This window comes from Schistocerca americana, chromosome 7 (genome assembly GCF_021461395.2).
Source record: "Schistocerca americana isolate TAMUIC-IGC-003095 chromosome 7, iqSchAmer2.1, whole genome shotgun sequence".
NCBI classification, from domain to species: Eukaryota; Metazoa; Arthropoda; class Insecta; order Orthoptera; family Acrididae; genus Schistocerca; species Schistocerca americana.
In genome coordinates, this window is record NC_060125.1 from 246,257,550 (window position 1) to 246,279,992 (window position 22,443).

Sequence of the window (22,443 nt, forward strand, 5' to 3'; positions counted from 1 at the left end):
GAGACGTGCCGTCTTCAGCGATGAGAGTCGCTTCTGCCTTGGTGCCAATGATGGTCGTATGCGTGTTTGGCGCCGTGCAGGTGAGCGCCACAATCAGGACTGCATACGACCGAGGCACACAGGGCCAACACCCGGCATCATGGTGTGGGGAGCGATCTCCTACACTGGCCGTACACCACTGGTGATCGTCGAGGGGACACTGAATAGTGCACGGTACATCCAAACCGTCATCGAACTCATCGTTCTACCATTCCTAGACCGGCAACGGAACTTGCTGTTCCAACAGGACAATGCACGTCCGCATGTATCCCGTGCCACCCAACGTGCTCTGGAAGGTGTAAGTCAACTACCCTGGCCAGCAAGATCTCCGGATCTGTCCCCCATTTAGCATGTTTGGGACTGGATGAAGCGTCGTCTCACGCGGTCTGCACGTCCAGCACGAACGCTGGTCCAACTGAGGCGCCAGGTGGAAATGGCATGGCAAGCCGTTCCACAGGACTACATCCAGCATCTCTACGATCGTCTCCATGGGAGAATAGCAGCCTGCATTGCTGCGAAAGGTGGATATACACTGTACTAGTGCCGACATTGTGCATGCTCTGTTGCCTGTGTCTATGTGCCTGTGGTTCTGTCAGTGTGATCATGTGATGTATCTGACCCCAGAAATGTGTCAATAAAGTTTCCCCTTCCTGGGACAATGAATTCACGGTGTTCTTATTTCAATTTCCAGGAGTGTATTACACGAATAATGTTATTCAATCCGCATGGTTCAGGGCACAATTAGAGCCTGCTCCCATTACGGAATCCAAGATCTACGCTCACTCCACCTGAAGTCAAGGATTCAGAAAGAGAGAGAGAGAGAGAGAGAGAGAGAGAGAGAGAGAGAGGAGAGAGACAGAGATGCTGCATTGCCTTCACTCACATATAGTTAAGAAAAGGCGTTCACTATACTTTCAAGTACCTAGTTTCAACTACTTTTCAAGGTCAAGACCGCCACCTCTTCCTAGGAACCGGCGCCGAGTTTGAAATCTGGCAGTAAGATAGGTCACTTGCACTTTTTCCACCAGCCTAAGAAAATTGTTGAAGCTCACCACCTCATCGTAAGCCTCCAGGCCGCAACCTCTTCCTAGGGGTTGCTGGTAAAAGGACTCAGCCCGCAGTAGGCTGATGGAGAGAGGAAGGAATGTACTTTATTTATTTGGGAGCAACTTATTTAGGCATGCAGTATACGTATCACACAACACACGCTCTGACATGCCCCACAGCACACAGACCTGCAAACTACTCCTACATAACTCATGTATAAGGCTCTACACACACACTTACTAATTGTAAACCGTCACAAATAACGCATTGCACTGCCTACAGACATGCGAACCACTCATAAATAATCCAATACATTTACGTCCAGATAGCCAAACAACTTCTAAAATGTTAAAATAATAATCCATCTAAAAGAATCTGTTTGCTACCCATCAACTGTCTAAATCATACAACAGTCTTCATATAAACAAGTTGAGGCAGCACCACCCCAAGTGTATTCACCACTGAGTCCATATTACAACTGATTTAGTTCATATCGATGCCACTAGAGGATGCTGTAGTGACGTCAGGTGATGACGCAAGTACGGCAATCTAAGATGGCGCCACCTAGTGGCTTCACCACGAGCTCCAGACCCCAACTGGCTTAGTACGCTTCGTGGCCACCAGAGGATGCCGCCGTCACACCAGCTGATGACACAAGTAGAGCTATCCTTGATGGTGGCAAACAGTGTGTTCTACACGAGGTCTAGTACTCAGTACTGCCAGCAGAGGACGCTGTCGTACGTATCCTCACGTAAACCAAGATGGTTAGGGAAAATGGTTGCAAGACGACTCAGCCTGCACTGGGCTACTGGGGAGAGTAAAGATTGTCTGCACTGTGGTGTCACCGCCAGACACCACACTTGCTAGGTGGTAGCCTTTAAATCGGCCGCGGTCCACTAGTATACGTCGGACCCGCGTGTCGCCACTATCAGTGATTCGAGACCGAGCACCGCCGCACGGCAGGTCTAGAGACACTTCCTAGCACTCGCCCCAGTTGTACAGCCGACTTTGCTAGTGATCGTTCACTGACAAATTACGCTACCATTTGCCGAGGCGATAGTTAGCATAGCCTTCAGCTACGTCATTTGCTACGACCTAGCAAGGCGCCATTATCATTTGTTATTTATCTTGCGACGCATGTACAGTCAGACCGATGTTCACCAATTATGGATTAAAGTTAAGTATTCCAGCAGCTACGTACTTTTCTTGATAGTATAATTACTTTACCTGTTCCAGACCTCACGCCAGCCTTTGTGAGCTTAAACGCGTGCCTTTCGGCTTCTTCCAGACCCCGTGTATTGGCTCCTGCCAATTCACAACATGCACACTATCTATTTTGAAACAACTTATTTATTGATAGAGTACATCTATCACGCTGACACAAAAGATCCACCTTGATGTGTCTGGGGCCATGTTGCACAGCCCACAGATATACAACCACTCGTAATTTCAGTACATAACAGCAAACTGCTCCTAAATAATTTTTCATACTGATGTGTAGACGCGCTCAGTACTCGTACACTGTCCAAATGCCGCATAGCAGTGCCTACAGAGCCACTCGCAAAATATTGCAATCAACGAGCGCGAGCACAGTCCACTACCGCCTGTCCACTAGAGAACACAGGAGGTAACGATAAGTGATGCGTCAGTCAGATGTCAAAACGCGCACAGGCCGCTGCTCGCTTTCCACAAGCATGAGGTGGCAGCAACCCAAATCATACGTAACACGTGAGAAATTCCTATCCACTACACACAGATGATGAGCGATCCCATGTATGGTTGACACGACCATCAGCTGTCAAAGCACTCACACACCTCCATTAGGGTCGCGCACACCACAACCCCACGAAGCGAGGCAGCCGCAGCTCGGGCCTGCGTGCTCCGTCACAGTCCCCGAGTCGGCGTCATTGAGCACCGGTGAATGTTGCATCTCTTTATACAGTCACGATTATACTGTCATAGCATTCCAAATCACGTTCATGCCAGTCTCATATTTTAGGCATCTTCAGACGCCACATGTCTTTACCATTGAAGGCAGAATGGCACAGAGTGTGTTGACACTGCTGTTCAACTGCACGTACGTGTCTAGTTAGTCAATGGTTTACAGCACGCTGCACCTCGCTAAAGTTTGGTGTTTGTGGAGAAATAATTTACAGTCTATATCTTGTGCATTATGTTGCGTTAGCGATCGGGAGTCTATCGCTGTGTGCTTGACATCGAGAAGTACAGCGAAAATTGTGTAATGTTATGGCGAAACTACGGGTGTTCTTGTAATCGACGAGTCAGGAGATGTTTGTAGAAATGCGAGCAAGAAAGTGGAAACAGTATCAGGTTTGTGCCAGGGGAAACGAGCCTGTCTTTGCACACCAGTTCTAAAAGTAACTTCGGTTTGCTGATGTAAAGGGGGTGATTGGTATGATGGGGGATATGAATTGCATCGTTACTAGGTCGAGACAGTACTCGGTGATATATTCCCTGGTTGGAGTACAGTTTGACACTCCAATATTCTCGCGAGTATCGTATGTATTTGATGACCTGTAGACAACATTGCGATGTTTAGTTGTCAATGCAAAATGGTGATGAGTGTAAAATAGTTTATTACTACTCAGTGTGGCCTCTGAAGAAAGAAAGACCAGGTTGGGTGTGTATAGATTGAGGGAACTGTCGGTGCAATTCAGCAAAGCCACAGATGGTGCTTCAATACCAACGGCGTTAGTAATTCGACTCGCAAATTCGATAAGAGCCAATGAGAATGCTCAATTGATTGTGGTGGGATGTAGGAGTGGTCACAACATTTGTGTGTGTCGAGAGCAGGGAGGTTATCACGTTATGTCTGGGAGGATGACTAGATTCGGCGATATTTTGGTAAACAGGTTCTGTTAGGGTAGAAATTTTGGCGCATGCAAGCTGAGACAACAAGAAAGCGATAGTTAACTATTTCTAAGGGCACTATAAAATTTGGGAGAGCTGGACTTCCGTGATATAATTTTTTTCACAAAGCCGTGAGAAGTAAGAATAACATTGGGAATGTTATAAATAACGATATGTCAGTCATGCTGAGGCGGGTACGCGCAGTTGAACACGTGTGTCAACACACTCTGTGCTATTCTGCCTTCAATGGTAAAGACAAGTGGCGCCTGGAGATGCCTCAGATATGAGACTGGCATGAACGTGCTTTGGAATGCTATGACAGTAAAACCGTGACTGTATAGAGGCATGCAACGTTCACCGGTGTTCGAAGACGCCGATTTGGGGACTGTGATGGAGCACGCAGGACCCGAGCTGCGGCTGCCTCACTTCGAGGGGGTTGTGGTGTGCGCGACCCTAATGGAGGTGTGTGAGTGCTTTGACAGCTGATGGTCGTGTCAACCATACATGCGATCGCTCATCATCTGTGTCTAGTGGATAGGAATTTCTCAGGTGTTACGTATGAATGGGGGTGCCGCCACCTCATGCTAGTGGAAAGCGAGCAGGTGCCTGTGCGCGTTTTGACGTCTGACTGATGTGTAATTTATCGCTACCTCCTGTGTAGTCACCTGGACAGGGGGCAGTGGACTGTGCTTGCGCACGTTGATTGCATTATTTCGCGAGTGGCTCTGTAGGCCGTGCTATGCGCTATTTCGACAGTTTACGAGTACTGAGCATGTCTACACATCAGTGTGAAGAATTATTTAGGAGCCGTTTGTTATTGTGTACTGAAATTACGAGTTCGTTGCATGTCTGTGGGCTGTGCAACATGGCCCCAGGCACATCAGGGTGGATCTTTTGTATCAGTGTGATAGATATACTCTATCGTTAAATAAGTTGTTTCACAACAAATAGAGTGCTGACAATCCTTACTCTGCCCAGTAGGCCAGAGCAGGCTGAGTCGTCTAGCCACCATTTCACCTAACCATCTTGGTTTACGTCAGGAAACGGACGACAGCGTCCTCTGCTGGTGGTACTGAGTACTAGACCTCGTGGAGAAGACACTATTTGCCACCATCATGCATAACTGTACTTGCGTCATCAGCTAGTGTGACGGTGGCATCCTCTGATGGCGACGAAATGTACTAAGCCAGTTGGGGTCTAGAGCTCGTGGTGAAGCCACTAGGTGGCTCCATCTTAGAATACGGTACTTGTGTCATCACCTGACGTCAGTACAGCGTCCTCTTTTGGCATCGATATGGACTCAGTGGCGAATACACTTGGTGGTGGTGCTGCCTCTAATTGTTTAAATAAAGACTGTTGTATGATTTAGACAGTTGATGGGTAGCAAACAGAATCCTTTAGACGGATTATTATTTTGACAATTTATAAGTTGTTTGGCTATCTGGACGTAAATCTATTGCATTATTTGGGAGTGGTTTGCATGTCTATAGGTTGTGCAATGCATTATTTGTGACAGTTTACAACTAGCAAGCGTGTGTGTCGAGCCTTATACATGAGTTATGTAGGAGTAGTTACAGATCTGTATGCTGTGGGGCATTTCAGAGTGTGTGTTCTCTGATATATATACTCCAGCCCAAAATAAATTGCTCCCAAAAAAATAAAGTACATTCCTTTTCTCTCCATCAGCCTACTGCGGGCTGAGTCCTTTTGCCGGCAACCCCTAGGAAAAGGTTGCGCCCTGGAGGCTTACAGTGTGTTGGTGAGCTTCAACAATTTTCTTAGGTTGATGGCAAAAGTGCAAGTGACCTTTCTTTACTGCCAATTTCAAACTCGGCGCTGGTTCCTAGGAAGAGGTGGCGGTCTGGACCTTGAAAGTAGTTGAAAGTATAGTGAACGCCTTTTCTTACCTATATGAGAGAGAAGGCATTGCAGCATCTCTCTCTCTCTCTCTCTCTAATCGGTGTGTGCTCCAGCTGTGTCCTGGACCATCCAGATTGAATAACAGTATTCGAGCTGTAGATTAGTTAGATAATTTACAGAAGACTATTTATGGCATGTATATAGAGGTGGCGGCCGAGGGTGTTAGGTGTAGGTGGTCGAACGCCCGCCGGCCATGTCGTGGTGCGAGAGAGCAGACGATCTTGTGTCATCAACCGACGTTACGGTAGCGTCCTCTGGTGGCCACAATATGAACTAAGCCAGTTGGGCTCTGGAGCTCGTGGCGAGCACACCTGCATGAAATTGTTTAAATAATGAAGACGTCCGACCTGGTAGCTGAGTGGTCAGCGTGATGTACTGTCAATCCTAAGGGCCTGGGTTCGATTCCCGGCTCGGTCGGAAATTTTCTCCGCTAAGGGACTGGGTGTTGTGTTGTCCTAATCATCATCATTTCATCCTCATCGACGCGCAGGTCGCCGAAGTGGCGTCAAATTGAAAGACCTGCACCAGGCGAACGGTCTACCCAATGGGAGGCCCTAGCCACACGACATTTCCATTTATAATGAAGACAAGTCTTTTTTCCCGCCATTTACTATGGTGTGATTCATTATCATGTTGGGATTTGAACTTCGCGCCATTTGTCTTTGGGTGGGGGTTTGGTTAGTGGAGGTAGGCCAAGTGTCCTATCCTCCCACAAAAATCTTCCATCTTGATTGACTTCACAGCCGCCATATCCGGCGATCTACTTTGGGTTGATGTCATCTTGGGGTTGTGTCTGCGACGCCACGGCCACTATCTTGGATGACGTCATGCGCAATTGCCAAGTCTACACAGCGCCATCTTGGATGGCGTCCTCGCCGCCATCTCGAAGGCATCTGGCAACGATGGAATGTGAGGCGACACATAGGTTGCTCTACTACTTACTGACATTTTAAAGACAGTACTTATTGGAAATATTTTAGTTAAAAGCGTAAAAGATTTTCTTGTTCCTAAAAAGGTGTTTACTGATATTTGTAGTATAGCAATATTTGTTTACATGAGGTGTTATTGCGCTCAGAAAATTGTTCTCTAGTGGGCACTGTTGTTAAATATACTGAACAGCCACAACATTATCAACACTGCTCACCGCCACTGCTCACCGCGACGTTGGGTGCCGTCTGGTGGCGTTTCGCACACGTTGAGCGCTAGGGAAAGTATGTAAACGGAGCCGATACGGATTGGTGATCACCTATCGAAAACGGGCTGCAAATGGCGAAATCCATAGATGTAAGTAACACTGACAAAGGACAGATTATTATCACGCAGAGCATGTGAATGAGTCGATTGATCACATGCTACTGTCGTGAGCATCTGCAGAAATTGGTTGAAGAATAGTGAAACTACCGTTAGGCGTTGGACGTCCAGGACTCCTCACAGAATGTGGGGTTCCGAGGCTTGTCTCCCCTGTAAAGTAGGATAGATGTAATCTGTTGTATCTCAGCCGAAGGGGCACAAGGCTGGCTCATGTGCAAATGTTTCATAGCCCAGTGTCCACGGTACGTTGTTGAACATGTAACTGCGCAGCAGTCGACCCCGACGTGTTCTCACGTTGACTCGATGACATCGACAATTACAACTGCAGTGGTCACGGGACCATCGAGATTTGACTGTGGATCATTGGAACTGTGTCCGCTCTTCGGATGAACCATGTTTCTTGATACTCCAGTTCGATGGTCGTGTCCACAGATGCCGTCATAGCGGCGAACGGCGGCTCCAAACATGCACCGCACCACGGGCGCCGGCTGGTGAGAGTAGTATTATGCTGTGGGAGACATTCTCCTGGGTCGGTGGTAGTAATCGCAGACATAATTTCCGCTGCGAACCACCTGCGTCAGTTCATGGTTGATGTATTCCCTGACGGCGATGTCATCTTTCAACAGTAAAATTGTCCACGTCTCGAAGTCGGAATCGTGATACAGTGGTCTGTGATACTGAAGTCACGTTGATGTCTTGGCCACCAAATTCACCTGATTCGGATCAGATGGAACTCTTCTGGCTAATTATCGGGTACCGTCGCCCCATACACAATTGAGCAGCCAGTTATTTAAAGGAGTTATATGACGTGTATGTTGATACCTGATGCCACACACCTCCACAAACCTACCAACAAAATTCAAAATAAATGTTCCCAAAGTTTCAATACTGAAATCGCAACCAAAGATCCTGCCCGTCACGCCCACGTTTTGAAGCAGCACTAATGAACAACGATTCTGTGTATTACTTTCAACCAAACGTGTGTGGGATACAACTAGGAGGCCGTGATAATACTCTTTGGTTTTATAGATCATCTTTGGCCGATCCTGCACTGCTCGAAAAGTGGGTTTATGTCAAAACCCAAAATCCAAATGAGTCTCTAAATTCACTCATGTGGAAACGATGCCCTAATAACACATTTGCATCTGCTACAGTTGTCAGAATCGCAACTCATGATGCAGTTATTGTATTTAATGGTGGGAACGTCGGGAGGATGAAGCTATAAGAAGGAATGTGCTTGAAGATAGGAAATTTTACTCAAGGCATCCTGAGAAAAATAGATCTGCGCGTCTCTGCAGCTAAAAGGTCAGTTGAAGACCTGGTAAAGGAAAGGAGACAGGCAACAAGAAACGAGAGAGTACAAATGTGGTGCCTTCTGAAGGAATGAGATAAGGAAAAAAGTTAGGTTGAACTTTACATTGTGTTTCCCGAAAAGTTTGTTTTTTAAAGTTTGTGTATCTTTTCCTCAGATTCTATGCTAGAATTATGAAATTTTGTGCAAATATTTCTGTAAACCTAATAAACATTGTCGCAAGAGCAAAGTTTGAAGTTCCGATTGCAAGCCGAGATATGGGGCAAAGTGCTCGGAATTTTGCATGAATTTACAATTGTGGGATTATAGTTTAAAAATATGAAAATTCTCCTATATGACCTATTCCAAAACCCTCATGAGAGAAGCTTACAACATATAAAGAAATGAAAGAGAGAAATTTTTGCAGAAATCTCTTGAATACTATCTGAGAAAAAGAAGGTACACTATTTTTTGGAAATAAAACTTCAAATTCAATTAAAAAAATGTTGAATATATACAATCAAAGGATTTTATATGTAAATGTGTTACTTTGATGTAAAGCGTGGTATAATATTTCATTACCATATCTCCAAAACTGAGGATTTGGTGCGCTTTTGAAAAAGTGTTTTTCATCAACGTCCGCCCTTAAGCAGGTGGTCACAATGTTTCCGCTAGTCAGTATATTGTGTACAGTCAAACGTCTGTCCTGAAAAGTGGTTAGAGGATACGCCAGATATCTACGTTATGTGGGCTGCAAGGGAATGAGGTGGAACGCAGTTCAGGTCGTTCCGATGCTTTTGAGCAGGGGCGCACAATCCTGCCGGTCGCGATCGACGGGTCGATAGTCACGGCTTAACGGCTTGATCTTTCAAAACCTTCGTCCGGAATCTGTTTCTCTAAAATATCACCGCGTTGACAATGAGTGTTTCGCACGTTATTTGTAGGCGGTAAATCTCACAACACTGCCTCTGCCTGAAACTTCCTGGCAGATTAAAACTGTGTGCCCGACCGAGACTCGAACTCGGGACTTTTGCCTTTCGCGGGCAAGTGCTCTACCAACTGAGCTACCGAAGCACGACTCACGCCCGGTACGCACAGCTTTACTTCTGCCAGTACCTCGTCTCCTACCTTCCAAACTTTACAGAAGTTCTCCTGCGAACCTTGCAGAACTAGCACTCCTCAAAGAAAGGATATTGCGGAGACATGGTTTCACCACAGCCTGGGGGATGTTTCCAGAATGAGATTTTCACTCTGCAGCGGAGTGTGCGCTGATATGAAACTTCCTGGCAGATTAAAACTGTGTGCCCGACCGAGACTCGAACTCGGGACCTTTGCCTTTCCCGGGCAAGTGCTCTACCAACTGAGCTACCGAAGAACGACTCACGCCCAGTACGCACAGCTTTACTTCTGCCAGTACCTCGTCTCCTACCTTCCAAACTTTACTGGGCGTGAGTCGTGCTTCGGTAGCTCAGTTGGTAGAGCACTTGCCCGCGAAAGGCAAAGGTCCCGAGTTCGAGTGTCGGTCGGGCACACAGTTTTAATCTGCCAGGAAGTTTCATATCAGCGCACACTGCGCTGCAGAGTGAAAATCTCATTCTGGAAACATCCCCCAGGCTGTGGCTAAGCCATGTCTCCGCAATATCCTTTCTTTCAGGAGTGCTAGTTCTGCAAGGTTCGCAGGAGAGCTTCTGTAAAGTCTGGAAGGTAGGAGACTGGGTAGTGGCAGAAGTAAAGCTGTGAGTACCGGGCGTGAGTCGTGCTTCGGTAGCTCAGTTGGTTAGAGCACTTGCCCGCGAAAGGCAAAGGTCCCAAGTTCGACTCTCGGTCGGGCACACAGTTTTAATCTGCCAGGAAGTTTCATATCAGCGCACACTGCGCTGCAGAGTGAAAAATCTCATTCTGGAAACATCCCCCAGGCTGTGGCTAAGCCATGTCTCCGCAATATCCTTTCTTTCAGGAGTGCTAGTTCTGCAAGGTTCGCAGGAGAACTTCTGTAAAGTTTGGAAGGTAGGAGACGAGGTACTGGCAGAAGTAAAGCTGTGCGTACTGGGCGTGAGTCATGCTTCGGTAGCTCAGTTGGTAGAGCACTTGCCCGCGAAAGGCAAAGGTCCCGAGTCCGAGTCTCGGTCGGGCACACAGTTTTAATCTGCCAGGAAGTTTCATATCAGCGCACACTCCGCTGCAGAGTGAAAATCTCATTCTGGACTGCCTCTGCCTCTTTCGTACCCAACGTTCAAGCGAAACGGCAGTCTTTCCCCCTGACTTTACTACTCGCGAGCTTAACTTGGTGCTTTGTGACCGGGTAGAGGTCTCAGCTCAGGGTTGGTGCGTGATGAGGAGCGGAGTAGGATGGCGGCGGGGTCGGGGATGTTGGAAGGCTAGCTACGCAAAGACAGCACAGCTCAGCGGCAATGCAGTCAGCACTCGCGAACACTGTACAAATAGCGACGGACATCTCCAGACCACTATGGCGTGAAGTCTCCCGACCGCTACCGAGTTCTATCATTCAAAAATAGAGATTCCATGAGCCCAATTGCACTTGTCACTTAGTTACGTGACCACGAAAAATGAGTGCAGCTAAACACAGGAAAACGTACCACTCCGACGGGAAGTGAGAAAAACAGCTTTTCTTACATCGCAGAAAGACAGGTGTAGATGTCTTATACATAATGCTACTTAAGCTTCACCTGAAATAGGAAAGACTGAATGTCATTTTAGAACAGTTCTCAAAGAGTATGAATGCGCGTTGTCTGTCCGAAAGAACAGAGACCGTGCGGTATCTGCAGCGGCGAAACATTATACGTCAATTATTGGTGGATCACTGCTGCCAGTTGCAACGGGACATTAAGCTGAATCAGCGGCTACGGACAAAGGGATTCGAACCCGCGATCTCCTGCGCACTAGGCAGCTGCTGGAATTACTGCGCCAGCCGGCACACAGCGTTATCGCAGCTGCACGGACTATCTCGGTAATGGATCCCCTTCCTCCAGTGCGAATGCACAAATACGTTCGATCTACTGTGGGAATCTCTGAGTAGCGAACTGGAGTACAGTGGACAGGGACTGCGGGTAGGTGGCACTTAATGGGAGGGTGGATGGTCCATGAGGCGCGCCGAGATAGTCCTTGCGATTTTGATAATGCTGTGTCCCGGATGGCGCAGTGGTTGTCACACCTGCCTAGTAAGCAGGAAATCCTGAGTTCGAATACCGGTCCAGTATACATTTTCGTCCGTCGTCGCTGATTCCGCTTAATGTCCCGTTGCAGCTGACAACAGCGATCCGCCTTTAATTTACAAATAGTTCTCAATGACTACATATCGAAAGCAGCTATTGGTAGTCAGTGGAGGAGGAAGAAACTTTCTAATCTTAAAATTGAATTACAGTCACAGCTGTCGTTTTTTGTAAAGATTGTACAAAAGTGTCATCGAACATAGCATCATTTTGTATATCAGAATTACTGGTAAAACACGCAAAAGCAATTGACGACGGAATAGTGGTCACGGAGTGAGGCAGATAGCGAGTCGTTGTTTTCCACGTTTAAAAACAAGTCAAAAGTAATATTAGCTATCAGAGACATGCCTGTATCAATACCTACTCTAACAAGAGAGGTTGGTTGGTTGGTTGGTTTGGGGAAGGAGACCAGACAGCGTGGTCATCGGTCTCATCGGATTAGGGAAGGATTGGGAAGGAAGTCGGCCGTGCCCTTTCAGAGGAACCATCCCGGCATTTGCCTGGAGCGATTTAGGGAAATCACGGAAAACCTAAATCAGGATGGCCGGACGCGGGATTGAACCGTCGTCCTCCCGAATGCGAGTCCAGTGTCTAACCACTGCGCCACCCCGCTCGGTAACAAGAGAGGGGGAGTTAATAGTGGACAATATGAAAGGTCATCTAGGTAAGCTGATAACAGATTTGCAGTCTCTCTTTCCTTTTTCATTAGAATTAGACCCTTCAGTGGATGGAGTCGATTAACCTCTAATTATGATTTTTGTATGATCGGTATTTCTGGATGTCAGGGGGTAAAAGAATACTTGCTAACAGTTTTGACCTTGAAATGCATTTAAATCCTTCATTTCTGAATATTAGTTGCCAGTTCTGAAACTTGCGTCTATTACTGCTGATGCAGTGCCTTGCATGGCAGGCAAAACAGAAAAAAAAGATTTATTGACTTATGTGCGTACGGCGTATCCTTCCTGCCTATCCTTAAACGTCATTCTATCGTGCATCAGCCAGTGCTGTGTGGACGTATTTCAAAATAGACATGTTATGAGTACTGTAATAAAAATTTTGAATTCAATTCGCTCACCATCACTACAGAGAAGAAAGTTTAGAACGCTGTTAGAAGAACTGGTCAGCCAGTATGCGGACCTGCTATTGCACTTCGAAGATCAACGGAGGAACAGAAATATGGTTCTGAACAGATCTAGAGAACTTCTGCCAGCGACAAAATCTGCTGTGTCTGAAAGAGAGTAAGATTACTCACAACCGTATGTTTTGAGCTGGTTGTTGGATCTGGAATTTTTAAATGACAGGAAAGCAGAACCAAAAGAGTTAAACGAAGAACTTCAAGGCGAAAACCAAACCATAATAGCTATAAAGAGCTTGATGCAAACACTTGACCGTTGGCTACCACAGGTACAGAAATTGAATGTTAAACACTTTCTTTAACTATAGTCAGAACTGTTCGATGACAAGTATCATTTGATCAAGAAGCTGCAAAGAAGTATAGCGTAAACCTGGTACCACTGAAGACAGAGCTTGAAAACCGGTTTTAAGATTTTAAGGCATTGGAACCTGTCCTAGCTTTCATAGTTCAAGATTTCCAAAACGTGGATGTGGAAGATATTTCAAGTAAATGAGTATTCCTTTCTCTTGCGGTGAGACTGAACTTGAAGACAAAATAATTCGATTCCAAAATGTCGTTTTCTGAAAGTCAGAATACAATGAAGATAACTTCTGGGAATCAGCCGGTGTAAAAACCTACGCTAACATTGTGAAAGTGGCATCGTACATTTTATAGTTTTTTGTATAGATTTATCTGCGAGGAGCACCGTTTTCAACGATGACCATAGTGACATGTAAGTGCAAAAACAAACTAACTGATCCCCAGACTGTGTAAGGTTGGCTCTGACAACTCATTCACCACATTATAATGAACTTGCCAAATACATCCAGAGGCCATTTTCTCGCTAAACTTCTTTCAACATTTGTTATGGACTATATTATAATTTTTTCACATGTGTTCTATCCTGAAAACTGAGTAGCAGACCTACAACTACTGAGGGACCTAAAATATCCTTTATGTATTTTGAGTAATTAGAATGGCTAATTTTTTCTACAACGTTGATTTGTGCTCCTTTTAAGTGAGTAGATCTCTAAGTGAATTAAAGTGTGTAGGAGATCTCAAGCCTACATATAGTTTCTCTGTTTCTGAGACGTACACTGTCTGTGAATGGCCGACTAAGTATGAACCTGTTGATTCGAAACCAGTAATGTTGCTACCTGTCACTAACACATACATGGATTTTTCACTATCATGATTTTTAACGTAAACAATAGTAATCTGGGTAACCAACCCAATAATCATCATCATTATTATGTAAAGAGCCACCGGAGACGAGAGTTTCTGATACCCAATTATTCAGAAAATGTCCCTGAATAGTCTCCGGAATTTTGACTTTGGAGTTCGGGTTCACACTTTACATTTATTTCATCTTCGAATGTAACTCACCACTAGTGTGAGACTTTGTTGGGAGACACCGTTAGTAAATAAGAACAAAATATACGATGCCGCTGAAGACGTGACGTACTTACGTAATGAGGCTAAATTAAACATTTTTGAACAATCTGTTTTACAAATAATATGCTATCTTTCCAACTGGGACGTAAATTTTTGTTATGGTGTAAATAATTTTGTTACATAGTGTAAAAAGGCTGCTGAGAACAGTTTCAGGGGTGATGTAGAGAGGATTGCTTTCCTCGTTTCTGGATTCTTCGTAGTTTCCGTCCCTATTTGAGCAGGTCAAACGCGCTTTTGTTGAAGTATCCATTGTTTTCCGCCAAGTCACAGCAATCGGAGAGCGAGGCAAGGCGATTTCCAGTTGGAATTAGATGGAAGTCGATTGCGTGTCTGGCTTTTGTCCCACAAACAATGAAAATCTACTGAAAAGCTTAATGTCCACAAAGGAATAGAAAGTACTTTAATTAGTTAGTGGCGCAATAGCGCAGTTACACCTGCTTTCTACGTCAAAGAGAAAATCTGGATTACTTGCTAGATATTTAATTGAGGGTGTCGTCTCAGCCAGTTTCATGGAATAATTGTGGGGAATCAAAGCATAACGGAGACTGTGGGAAAGAAAGGGGGATAGTAAAGTACAATGTTGCCACGGTGATAAACTCTTATCTCTTTACTCCAAATATTAGCACAAGGTTACTGCCGAGTTATTGTCCAATAGCGTAACAATATTCGACATGGGAATGCTAAAATGTGGACTTTTCTAGCGAAATTTCTAACTTCTGTAGTTAATTAGAAGTCTAGTAGATGTTAGGATGTGACTTCTAACTTGGTGAAGATTTTAGTTGTAAATCAATTACAATAAACTCATTTTAATAGCATGTGTTACTGGATGGTTCTATTGCATTGAACTCCAGAAAGTGTTGATCTGTTATCAAGCACGTGATAGACATAAGCATAGAAAAAATTAATGCTTCCAGATCAGTTACAGATTCCCGCGACAGGTACACACAGGAAATGATATAAATCAACGTTGGTTTTGCAAACAACGTACATGTCTGTGAGCTGTCCGAAGTGCTAAGTGGCGCGAAGATCGACTAATAGTTAAACATGACGTCGACGTGCCCGATTAAAAAATGGATCCAGCCGGAATGCTTACTGACTGTCACTTGGCCCTCAAAAAATATGTTCAGCTGGTGACACACAAGATGAGAACAACTTTTATGAAGGTAAAGAACGGTGGTAACCTCACGTGCGGAATGACCGTTTAGCTGAAGCTAGGCGAGTTTTGCTACTTGTTTCCGTAGTATGGTCAGTAGCCAGTACCTTGGTTATAGCACTTTGATGATAGGATATTCCCTACAATCATAAACACATTCAATGGCAATGAATGTTTTTGCATTCTCCCGCATGGTAAAACCAGAAGTCCCTTTTTGTGGTTTGTTAGTACTCTGATAAAAAGTTGACGTTATTGTACACCTATCTATCAGAAGTTATGGTTTTGTTGAAAAAATCTGCAGAGGGAGGTATTTGCAGCTGACGAGGATCTTGAGAATTCCAGTGTTGTCTGGTCTGCGAATTTACGCACTCTGATAAATGCACAAAAAATGTAACCCATTTTAGGCTGATCCACCCCGGCGTGCACAGACTGCAGTAGTCAACTGTAGTAATTGCAGCGCGCAGCGGTTATGTGAGTTGGTCAGTTGATGTGCTTTTGATTTAACTTCATAATCGATTATAGTTTGTCGAGAAAAGGTGATCACGATACCTAGCCACAAACTCTTTAAACTAAACTAAAAATTTACATAAGATGATTTCTGCTGACTACTTGCTGATACCATAGATACCATTCAATCCTTCCGAAATTGTACTTTAGGATTCGTGTAAGAAATCCATATTTCGAATGTTGAAACCACTTCAATACGTTATCCAATATTTTGCTGGCATTAATTCAGGACGTACATCTACTAAAGGTCATACAGGATAGTAATTTTCATGGAGGACCAAGTCGTGTGGCTAATTCCAAAACTGTGTCATGTATGAACGAACGAAGATGTTGCGTAACATTCAAATTCATTTAATAGTCTGTTTTGTAACGTAACATGTTGGATGACAAAAGATGCTGTTTTAGACACTAGTACAACTATCCTCAAAACATATCAGCTGCAGTAATGTATTAAAACATAAATCAAAGTGTTAAGTCATCCATAGCGTCAGAAATGTTATAGACTCAAAAAATCTAACACCAGTTTTGGAATCAACATAAAATTTCTGAAGGATGAAAGATTTGATACATAAATCCTCAGTCGTTTTAAATTTTGGAAAATTGTATATCCTTTTGTTTTACTAAGATGACAAATGGGCTTCTGGAAATAACAGTGGGCTAAGTTTCGGTTGCTGTCACAGTAGCATACACTGAGACAAATTCAGTACAGCAGAAAATCTTTTTCTAGCGGATGGTACGAAAAATGGAAATGCGGATATCCTACAGGCAACTCATTTCTATTATTAAATAATTTTTATTGCTTCATTTTGTGACATCACATCCCTTAAACTGGTGGCGACGGGAAGTCTTCAAATACGTTTTGCGTAGACCCTGAGCATCACTTGAGAGTGACTTGCATTTTCGGCTGGACACTTAGACCCTCAGTACGTCTAACGTTACTGTGACAGGGGAGGGAGGAGTGCTAGGGTAGTCCGTGAGTGAAGTAATGCATAGCCACTGTGCTATGGTCGTGTAGTGGTTAGCGCATCTGACTAATGAGCAGGGGATCCTGACTCGTACTCTGCCTTGGTAAGAATTTTCATTCTCTCTTCAGTTTGCATATATATAGCGCAGATATTTGAGACCAGGAACTATCTCTTGAACCATATAGTTTGTTTCGATTGAAGCACCTACGCCTGGCTTTCAGACAGGATTCCTATTTCCTTCGATGCTGGGGTCCTATTCCAATACAGATGGAGACCCTCCGCTTTGTTGTTCGACTTTAGAGGGTACACCAACTGAGCTGAGGCGTGAACTGGAATTTGGATTGAGAAGTGAGGTGTTCCAGTGTAGTCTACGCATCTGAGAAAAGCCACTGTGCCAGATTGGCATAGTGATAGGCACAACTGTCAAGTGACCAGGAAACCCAGGTTCGAATCCTGGTCTTGGTACAAATTTTCATTCGTTGGTTTAGTCTGCAAATATATCCATAATAGATGTTTGAAGCTTGGAAAGGCCTCTAGGACCATTTTACGAGTCGTTTCATTTGACAAATTTTGTAATTGATTTCAAACTAACTTCCTGATGATGTATAGACATGAAAAATTCAGTATACCTCAGAACTGGATGTCAATGCTACATTAACTGGCTTTCTTGTGTCGTGTGTGGACGATGGTACTTCATTTACCACTCTCGTTTCCTGATGAGCTAGAGACTCGAAACTTCCCACGTAGCTAAGGACTAGATGACAATGCTCTATTAATTCGTTTTCTTTTGTCTGGTGTTTGGTGGAGAATACTGTATGTACCACTGCCATAATCGCCGTTTCCTGTTCCTCTTGCGTTCCTCTTGCGAAAGTTTGCGGGAAGAATGGTCACTGCTGAACCCTCTTGCGAGCTTGTATCATTCTAATATTTACCTTCACTGTTTCTTCGCGAGAGTGTCAGGGGAACTGAAATAAACGTGAATTTACCACATGTCTCCGTTGTAATCTTATCAAAGTGTCTGAAATCAATTTAAAAATCCACGTGAGACTAAAAAGCATAAACGAATTATTTAAATAAAAATTAGTTTGTAATATAAAATTTTTTATACCAGACTGGTATAAAATAATTTTTCCTAGCCCCATACAGATTCCTAACGCCATACGGGATGTTATGAAAATTGGTGAGTGTGAATTTTTGATATCTATGACAATTTTGGTAAGTTTAGTAGAGAAAAACATGGAGTGCATCCTGTGCGTAACTGATGCCTCAGTAGTTTTTCGTCGTAAACCTTACAAGAATTTCCATTTTTTTTTTTTGAGTCGTCAGTCTTCTGTCTGGTGTGATATGGCCCGCCACGAATACCTTGCCTGTGCCAATCATTTCATCTCAGAGTAGCACTTGTAATCTACGTCCTCAACTATCTGCTTCATCTATTAAAATTTCCATCTTCCTCTATGGTTTTTACCGTCTACAGCCGCCTCTAGTACCATGGAAGCTATACCCTGATTTCCTAACGGATGTCACATCATTCTGATCTTTCTTTTTGTCTGTGTTTTCAATAACTGCAGCGAACCTTATCGATCTTACTTTCCAATTCTTAATTTTTCGTCTTGCTTATGCGATTATCAACAGCATCAATAAATTTTAAAAAATGCATAACACTGTGCAGCCTGTAAAATGTAAATCTCGGTTCTGAACCACCATCAACGGCAGAAAAATTATTGCAGGTGTAAGACATATCGTACATGGTTTGACGTAAGTTACCGTAGAAAACCATAATTGCCAAGCAAAAGCAAATTTTTATTTGTCTTGGCAATTATGCTCTTCTGTGGTAACTTACGTCAAAGCATGTATGACGTGTGATACATCTGTGATAATTTTCCTACTGTTGATCATGATTCAGAACCGAAACAGGTAACACAATAAAGTAACGTTATTACAGACAGCATAGTGTTATGCATTTTTTAAAACTTAGCGTATCAGTTCACCTAATTTTCAACATTCTCCTTCAGCACCAACTCTCAAATACTTTGTTTCTCTTCTGTTCGGGTTTACCGACAGTCCACATTGCACTACCGTACAATGCGGTGCTCCAAATGTACACTCCTGGAAATGGAAAAAAGAACACATTGACACCGGTGTGTCAGACCCACCATACTTGCTCCGGACACTGCGAGAGGGCTGTACAAGCAATGATCACACGCACGGCACAGCGGACACACCAGGAACCGCGGTGTTGGCCGTCGAATGGCGCTAGCTGCGCAGCATTTGTGCACCGCCGCCGTCAGTGTCAGCCAGTTTGCCGTGGCATACGGAGCTCCATCGCAGTCTTTAACACTGGTAGCATGCCGCGACAGCGTGGACGTGAACCGTATGTGCAGTTGACGGACTTTGAGCGAGGGCGGGTGGACGTACCGCCGAATTGCTCAACACGTGGGGCGTGAGGTCTCCACAGTACATCGATGTTGTCGCCAGTGGTCGGCGGAAGGTGCACGTGCCCGTCGACTTGGGACCGGACCGCAGCGACGCACGGATGCACGCCAAGACCGTAGGATCCTACGCAGTGCCGTAGGGGACCGCACCGCCACTTCCCAGCAAATTAGGGACACTGTTGCTCCTGGGGTATCGGCGAGGACCATTCGCAACCGTCTCCATGAAGCTGGGCTACGGTCCCGCACACCGTTAGGCCGTCTTCCGCTCACGCCCCAACATCGTGCAGCCCGCCTCCAGTGGTGTCGCGACAGGCGTGAATGGAGGGACGAATGGAGACGTGTCGTCTTCAGCGATGAGAGTCGCTTCTGCCTTGGTGCCAATGATGGTCGTATGCGTGTTTGGCGCCGTGCAGGTGAGCGCCACAATCAGGACTGCATACGACCGAGGCACACAGGGCCAACACCCGGCATCATGGTGTGGGGAGCGATCTCCTACACTGGCCGTACACCACTGGTGATCGTCGAGGGGACACTGAATAGTGCACGGTACATCGAAACCGTCATCGAACCCATCGTTCTACCATTCCTAGACCGGCAAGGGAACTTGCTGTTCCAACAGGACAATGCACGTCCGCATGTATCCCGTGCCACCCAACGTGCTCTAGAAGGTGTAAGTCAACTACCCTGGCCAGCAAGATCTCCGGATCTGTCCCCCATTGAGCGTGTTTGGGACTGGATGAAGCGTCGTCTCACGCGGTCTGCACGTCCAGCACGAACGCTGGTCCAACTGAGGCGCCAGGTGGAAATGGCATGGCAAGCCGTTCCACAGGACTACATCCAGCATCTCTACGATCGTCTCCATGGGAGAATAGCAGCCTGCATTGCTGCGAAAGGTGGATATACACTGTACTAGTGCCGACATTGTGCATGCTCTGTTCCCTGTGTCTATGTGCCTGTGGTTCTGTCAGTGTGATCATGTGATGTATCTGGCCCCAGGAATGTGTCAATAAAGTTTCCCCTTCCTGGGACAATGAATTCACGGTGTTCTTATTTCAATTTCCAGGAGTGTACATTCTCAGAAATTTCTTCCTTATATTAAGGCCTATACTTCGTACTAATAGATTTCTCTTGCAATGAGTTCCCTTTTGACATTGCTTGTCTCCTTTTATGTCCTCCTTGCTCCGTCGGTCATTGGTTATTTTGTTTCCTAGGTACCAAAATCCCTTAACTTTATCCACTTCATGATCAACTTTGATGTTAAATTTCTCGCTGCTCTCATTCCTGCTACCTTTAATTAATTTTGTCTTTCTTCCACTTACTCCTGGTGCATATTCTCATTTGATTGTTCAGTCCATTTAACTTATCCTTTAAGTCTTCTTCAATGTCACTGAGGTTAGCAATTTCATCAGCGAATCTTATCGTTGATATACCCTCTCCTTCAATTTTAATCCCACTTTTAATGGGTCTCTTTATTCCCGTCATTGCTTCTTCGATGGACAGAACACCAGGGACGGAAGACTAGGTACCTGTGTTACATCTTTTTTAAACTGAGCACTTCGTTCTTGGTCTTCTACTTACACTGTTCCTCATTGGTTCTTGTAAATATTATATATCACCCGTCTTTCCCTAAAGCTAATCCCTACTTTTCTCAGAATTTTGAACAAGTTAAACCATTTGACACTGTGGAACGCTTTTTCTAGATCGATAAATCCTATGAAATAGTTTCGATTTTTCTTTAATCTTACTTCCGTTATCAAGTGCAACGTCAGAACTGCCTTTGTGGTGCCTTCATCTTTCATGAAGCGAAACTGATCGCCATCCAGCTGATCCTCAGTTTCCTCAGTTTCCTTTCTCTATATTATTTTTGTAAGCAATTTGGGTGCATGAGCTGTTAAGCTGATTGTGCGATAATTCTCATACTTGTCTGCTCTTGCAGTCTACGAAATTGTGTGCATGATATTTTTCTGAAAATAAGATGGCTTATCGCCAGTCTCATATATTCTACACACCAAGGTGTTGCCACTGCCTCCAATGATTTTACAAATTCCCATCGAATATTATCACACGCTCACACGCTTCTGCCTTATTTGATTTTAAGTCTTGTAAAACTGTTTTAATTTCTGACTCTAGTATTGGATCCCATATGTCTTTCCTATGGACCCCAGTTTCCTCCCCGTAATAGAGGGCTTCAGTCTACTCTTTCCACCAATTTGTTCTCTCCACTGCACTTGACTGTGGACTTCCCATTACATTCTTAAAGTTACGGTCCTTACCTTTAATTTCATCGAAGGTTGTTTCGACTTTTCTAAATACTGAGTCAGTCCTTCTGATAATCATTTCTTTTTTTGATATCTTGCAGCCATTTCGCCTTCACTTCCCTGCACTTCCTATGTGTTTCATTACAAAGTAACTTATATTTCCGTATCCCAACATTTCCCTGAACATTCTTGTGCTTCCTTCTTTGTCGATGAACTTCGTTCTGTTACCCATGGTTTCTTCGCAGGCACCTGCCTTTTACCTAAGTTTATCTTTTCTACATTTGTTATTGACTTTCTTAAAGGTGTCCATTCCTCTTTGCTTAAACTATCTACTAAACTGTTCATTACTGCAGTGTCTATAGACTCAGAGAACTTCCTTCCTCAGTATTTTCTATCTCCCTTCTTTGCGCACTGATTCTTACTGACCAGTCCCTTAAACTTCTACCTACTCTTCATCATTGCTAAATTGTGATCTGAGTCTATGTATGCTCCTGGGTCCACCTTACAACTCATTATCTGATTTCGGAATTTCCGCCTTACCATGATAATCTAATTGAAATCTTCCTGCATCTCCCTGCCTTTTCGAAGTATACCTTCTCTTTCAGTGATTATCGAAGAGTATTCGCTGTTACTTGCTGAAATTTTTTGCAGAACTCACTCAGTCGTTCTCCTCTCTCATACCAAGTACAAAGCTGTATTTCCCCATAACCCTTTCTTCTATTCTTTTCTGTACCAACCCATTCTACTTCCCCGTGATTATTAGATTTTTATCCCCAATTACGAATTGAATCATCCTTTTAGTATCCTCCTATACTTTCTCTATCTCTTCATCTTCTGCTTGCGACGTCGG